The sequence below is a fragment of the Oryzias melastigma genome, linkage group LG24, assembly GCF_002922805.2.
Source record: "Oryzias melastigma strain HK-1 linkage group LG24, ASM292280v2, whole genome shotgun sequence".
NCBI classification, from domain to species: Eukaryota; Metazoa; Chordata; class Actinopteri; order Beloniformes; family Adrianichthyidae; genus Oryzias; species Oryzias melastigma.
Window position 1 is genome coordinate 10,189,219 of NC_050535.1, and position 7,067 is coordinate 10,196,285.

The window sequence follows — 7,067 nt, forward strand, 5'->3', positions numbered from 1 at the left end:
CCTCTTCCTTTCTCAGCAATGAGGAGCAGTGCACCAAAAAGACACGAGAGCCTCTACTGATCAGCGGTGAAGGACGCATCACTGACCACGAGTGTTAGCCATGCTTTTAAACTCCTTTTTTCTCTTCATCTGTTTCAGCATCTCTTGGAGTTAAATTATGTATGCATGCATCCTCTTCTGTGAGCACACATCAGGTAAGCACATCATAAGTACAAGAGGAAACCAGCACTAAAGCCAAAAAAAATACATTTTTTTGCATAGATTACATGGGTTGAGCAGCCAAATGGGCAACTGTGAAGAAAAACAATTTCCTTAGAAATGGGTGAATAGGAAAAGGTCTGTATGGAAGAAGGAGTGACCAAAAACTGTAAAAAAAAGGACAATAGGGGGTGTAATGTTACTGATTTATTTATGCTGAGCTGATTTGAAGCTAGTTTCTTAGCTATGGGTTGACAAATGTAGATCTTAAATGACTTTTTTTAACTCTTTGTATTTCCCAAAATGGGCCACCTAGTGGAAAAGGTCATTTCTGCATTTTTAGAACCACGCCCACTCAGGAAGTTTGGATGATGGACTCCATTTTAGTGCAGTTTTAATTCCAAATATAAAAAAATGAACACTATAACACCTTCAACAACACCTAAATAACACTCATTTGGGCCGGGGGTCTCAAACTGGCTGTCAGCGGGCCATTTGCGGCCCCCAAGTTGATATTTTGTGGCCCCAACCCTAATATTGAACTTTAAGAACTATTAAGCAATTTCTTCTGTGTCCATGCGTCTTTGATGATAGCTTTGTCTTTGCTTTGTGATGTTTTAATTTGCTTTTAAACTTTGCATTTGGTATTATCGTTGGATCTGGTCATTTCACAGGACATGCAGAGGATATTGCTCAGAACTACATAGATATAAACACATGTTCAATAAACTTGTTTAGTAGACATAGACAATGGACCAAAGACATGGACAGTGGATGGAAAGACATCTTTTTGGCCCAAATGGAACCCCGTAGAGCGCAGCCTCAGCCAAACTCTGCCTTCAGTGGCCTCAAGGTAAAATAAGTTTGAGAACCCTCGTTTATGCAATCAATATGCATCCCCTGATTGACTGTATATGAGAACTGGACAGAGCGAGTATGATGTCACCCATAGAAAATGCTTTCCTTCCGACTCCAATGATCTAAAGTCGATTCAGTCGCCATTTTCCATGATACAGCCGTTGCAATTTGGAACCAGACAGCAAAACAAAGCAGTGAGTGGTCTGAGTCAGTCTGAATGGACGTTTCTATGGAAACTATACTGTCACCAATCAGGAGTGAGCTTGTTGGAAGTCCACAATGAAAGCGGGCTGGGGAGAATTTGTCAATCATTCAATCAATCTGTCAATTGATTTATAATTTATATAACAACTTTAAAAGCAGGAACAACCAACGTGTTGAACGTAAAATGAAATATAAATAAAATCATTAAACAAAAAAAAAATACAAAAAAAGAAACAATAAAAGAAATAAAATAAAAACAATCAAACTTTTCAAACGTTCAAGTTGAGGTCCATTTGGCACATACTTTTATTGAGACAATGGGATTTTGCTTCTTGGACCCATCAGGTACTTTCTATGTGGAGCAAAAAGGGGGCGGAGTCACTCAATCCAGTCTACCTGTACAGTCAATGGTTGCACCAGAGTTTTTTATGGCTTTGTAACAGATGGGGTGAATATAAAGCACAAGTTGATGTTTTGCTTTCTATTTCTAACGAATATTTTTATTTTTCTCAGTTTTCTCTGTTTTGATCTATCATATAAATTCACATTCAACTTCTGGTTGTTAAAGTCAAAGGGGTGAACACTTTTGCAAGGCACTGTAGGACGACTCCATTAGCGGTGAAGGGCAAGACGAAGGTTAATGTGTTCATCTTTACTGAAAAGACACAAGAAACGTGATTTTGTTGAGCCTCCGCTTTCAGCGCCGCGGAGCCGCCACAAGCCTAAAATCCATCCCCATCCACTCCAAGCAAACCCTTGATGCACAACATGTTCCTACAATGGGCCCCATCTGATATAAAACTATCCCTCTTCATGTGAGCATCTAAATCCACACCAAGAATCATCCACGCGGCTCACAGATCAGGCCTCTTTGTCTGTTAACAATTCAACATGGCATCTCGGTGCGTTTCCATTTAGCTGCGGCCCAAGGCTGCAGGTAGCGCGAGCCGAGCATATCTCATTAAAATAAGGGAGAATGGTTCTGCCGTGTCTATTGTGCTCCGTAATTCCTCAGTGATGTATTCCTTTTCTATCTTGTTAATGTAAGTTGCCACCCCCCCCCCCCTCTTTTACTTTTCCATTTCCATCACGAGTGAGGAAAAAAGAAGAGCCCGATTCCCCCACCACCACCATCACTACCCCCCAAGTTAATGAAATTGTCACAGCACCTTATGAAATCTCCACCGTGTAAGCAATAACATCTGGCAAATAGATGGTGCATGTAATATCGGCTGAGCCTCACTACACACAACACTGTTAATGAGAGCGCAGACTGACGGACAGCCGGCAGACAGACAGGAGACAGTCCAAAAAACCTCTAAAAAACAGGAAGGACTGTTGCATTTCCTGCAAAATGCACATGTGGATGCTGACAGTTGAAGAAGACTGAAATAAAACTTTCAAGTAACCTTTCTAATGTTAAAGCTGCAGCGCACCATGAAAAAAGGCAAATTAACCAAAAATAATTGTATTAACTGCAGAAGCTGTCATATTAAGCCCATATTCTTGGCTTTCAAGGTTATTTTGACAATTTGTTTATGTTTGCTCACTTTAGGCAACAGCAATTAACAGTGGCCAAAAAAAGGTAAAGTAAGTAAAAATTAAAAAGATTTAACTCCTGACTTTATTTCCAGCTTTAAAAAAATGTTTTGCTTTTAAAATTAAGGTAATTTGGAGCCAAAATGGTTAGATACATATTTGTATCAATTAACTCCAGAAGAAAAACAAAATCTGACAAATTTGACCCTGTGGGTTCTACAGAGTTAAACAAACTAAATGAGCTACAGAAAGTCTTAGTTGCGATTAAAAATCAATAAACGATAATAAAAATGCCTGAATATCTGCTAATGCTGTTCTGATAATGCAAAATGTGCCAGGATCCAATGAGTTACATTGTAAGAAATGCTATACTAGGTTGTTATTATTGTCCAAAATATGTGAAGAGCGACGCCATATTGGACATGCCAGTGAACAATGAGATACGGCTTAGCAGATACAGTAAAATGACCACTATATGCTTAATTTTAGTCTTATTTTAAAAGGCAAATAAAAAACTCTAATCATTAAAAATAAGTCCCGAGCAGTGGTATAAATGTTTATACAAAGTACAAAGTTAAAAAAACTGAACATTTCTGAGTTTTCTATAAATAAATATGTTATTATGTAGGAAATGCAATGCATACCTATGCTTTATTATATTCTTAATATTATTTTTTTCAATTAGTTCTGCCAGCCTCTTTTGGCACAGTGTGATTCATGTGTTGTCGTTCTTTCCCACTCTCCTCCGGGGAGAGCGGGAGAGATCTCAGTTTCCAGGAGGCTCGTCTGTGCTCCTGTTCCTGGAAGTGGACCTCGTCACTGGCTCGTTTCGCCTCTCGGAGTGGGAGAGATTCCAGGTGGGGCGCTGATGTTCCTGTTGTTGACCGTGGACCTCGTCATTGGCTCGTTTCGCCTGTCGGAGACAGCGAGACGAACTTTTCTTTTTAATGATTTTTAGATTTTCATTGGTGTCAATAGCAGACATGAAATCCCGTCCACTTTTGTCATAGAACGGATAACAATAGGGTCATCTGGACCCCAAAAGATAGCACAAGGGTTAAAGTGGATCCCATCCACCCGGAACTTGGGCACCCGTGCGACACTATACACCACATGTCCACCCGCTGGACGGGGATTTGGCGCTGGGGTCTTCCCTAGCCACTACTGAGAAAATCCTGGTTAGTTTCTTTTCCTCTGCTTAAAAATCTTTTTACCAACAGGTTGTCTGGTATGATCTAAGCCCAAACACAAACAAATACCACGGCCAATACCATAAAACTGAAACGATAGATAGGAGCTCCTGCCAGAAAACGTGGAAATAAAGCTACCATTGACTTTGACTACAAGATCAGCCTAAATGCTCCCTGTTGAGAAAAAAATATCTCAGACCTTCCTAAAATATTATCTATAAGTTCTCCTTTTTCAGCTGACAATAATAATTTACTTGTGAATGGTCACACTCTTGTTTTTCCAGCTCTGTGTGTGCAGTTGTGGCACAGCAGTAAACAGGCGTCTCGACATGTCCAATATGGCATTAGAGCTAGTGTAGCACCTCTTGCTTATATATCACATTGCTAGGATCTTTCAAAATTATATATATATATATATATATATATATATATATATATATATATATTACATGTTATAAAATAATTAGAAGAAAAACAAAATTTAAATGCAACAATTGGTCTTAAAAATAAATCCCTGACAAAAGTTTTTGAAAAACAGCTTTTTAGAAAATACTTTTTTGAGCAAGTACTACAATCTTAATCATTTAACTCTAAATCACAGTTTTTATCAAGCTGTGAATAAGGTCTTTCAAAGTTTCTACCCGCTCAAAATCATGTTTTTCAAGCTTTTTCCCTTTTATTTTCAGTGAACGTTCGTCAAATCAATATTTCAAAAACAACAAGTGGGGCCCTCCAGATGGGGCTGAACATTGAGATGCCATAATGTTTGAAAAAGCTGAAGGCTTGCTGCTGAGAAGTAAAACTACAACAACACAAACCCCACAAAAGACTTAGAGGAGGATTTCACAATAAAAATTCCAAGGACATTTACAGTCCTAAGCATCATGAGTTATGGAGTGTGGGATTGTCAGATTTGGATGTGTCAATTCCAACAAAGTTATTTAGAAAAAAAATCTAATAAAAACATACATTTAGTTGTAACAGTGGAAAACTCTTCTTTTTTCTTTTTTTTAATTGCACAATTGTTATTTAAAATCACTGAATTATATAAATTCTACTAGCAATTAGAGATGAGTAGCAAAATTTGGTGCCAAGTTGGTTGTGTGTTTTGTACGTAGAGCAAGAATACGATCCAAAAATCAGCGTAGCTACACGTGAATGTGAATGTTTTGAATTTGGAAACCCGAAAAGCACATTTAAAAATGTTTACATAGACTTTTTATTGACAGTGTCCGCTTAAGCGCGTATTATGAATGTAGCTTCAGAGTGACGTGTACAATGCTCTCTATGAAAATGAATGCACTTTCCATGATAATTTTTCACAAAGGGTCTGTTATATGTTGCTTCTATTCATAGAGAGGTAAACTTTATGAAGCATTAATATTGATGCAGAAGTCCAAAATCTGGTTTAAAAGCTATAAATAACTCAGGTTTTTTTTTGATTACACAAAAAAAAAACACAATTTATCCCCAAAAAAGTCAATGCCTGAAACCTTACAAACATTTTCATTAAGATAAAAATCAAAATATTGATAATCAACTAATTTAATTGAGGTGTATACATATGCAAAGAGACTTGACAAACTGGACTTTAACTTTGCACAATGATTTTTTTTAGTGAAAGTGGCGGTGTTAAGTAACTTCAGGTGGAAACCAATCGTTTTTTATACTAAATGAAGGCTTTTTATACAAAACTCAGAAATCTCCTCTTTTATTTTTCTTCAAGAATAGAAATTTTTGTACTAATTATGTACAGAACTGTATGATTAATATTCATCTTTGAGGTTCATACACCATTTCCATCTTACCAATGTATTGACATCAGTGGCATGACGGAGGAGCGGCAAAGAGGATGTCAAAATCAAACTCCCTGACATTGCTTGAACTCTCGGGTGAACTTTCTCCTCCTGCCTCTTTATCCCGCCTGAAGTGAGACGGTCTTCAGAAACAGTGGGTCAGGCGGCTGAAGGACAGGCTAGAAGATCCGCTAAGGAGAAATGTCAGAGGATGGCCCTCTCTGACACTCTTCAATGTGACAAAGTGACGGGGGACATCTGGCACCGACAGACACGAGCTGAACATGAGACCATGTGACAGTGGTACCATCCTCATCCCAGTCTACTTTCATCACTGTGTTCTTGTCAAACCCTTTTTTTCTTAAATACTGTTAAATACATAGTGATAGAATGGGTCAAAAGTAAAGAAATAAACTAAAAAAGGAGGAGATTTACTAAATGATATCCATTGATTCAATGGAACCCTGAAGAATGAGTTTCATAATAATCTCTCAAGACCAGGGCTAATATTTTAGTATTTTAGTCATGGGGCTCCAGCTAAACAGAATGAACTACCGCAATATAACCCTAAATATGATGTGGATGGCAGGTTCTAAGAGGTTAAATTGTAAAAATCGTGCCTAATTTTGGTCTATTGTCTACTGTCTTTATCATTCATGATGGGACATTTTCCATATCCCTTTATTAGTAGGATGATCCATTCAAGGAGTTCTGTAGTATTTCAATTTACTCCTGCCTCTTTATGTAAGTGATAACAAGGAATCCCTACATGTGGAGCTGAAGTTGCATTGATTTTGACCTAAATTGTAGCCCCGGATGAGTAGGTTTTATGTCAAAACAATGTTTCATTAGAGTGGATTTTGAGGTACGATGGAAAACAGAAAGAGAAACCTCAAATGAAATACTTTTTTCTAAGATGCTGATTAATATCCACATAGTGGATTTAATTCACTCTAGATTACAAACGGAGGCATCCACATCTCCATTCATCTGCAACTTTGCAATGTTTTCGAAATTATTTATGACAGCAAGACAGCAGACTGTAAATGCAGGACGGAAAAGTCATTGGTAATAAACGTCCACCTTCTCATGGATAATACTGCTTGTTTTAATGAGCCTGAGTAGGGTTTAATCAGAGGAAGAGTGGGAAACTGATATGATTATCTACTTATCAAGCAACCCTTCTTGTTTTACGTTCATTGGCACCTGCATGTCCGGAAGTGTTGGGTCAGCAGTACGGAGGGCAGCTATCGAACCTGTGTCAGGCTTTAATTAGGCTTCC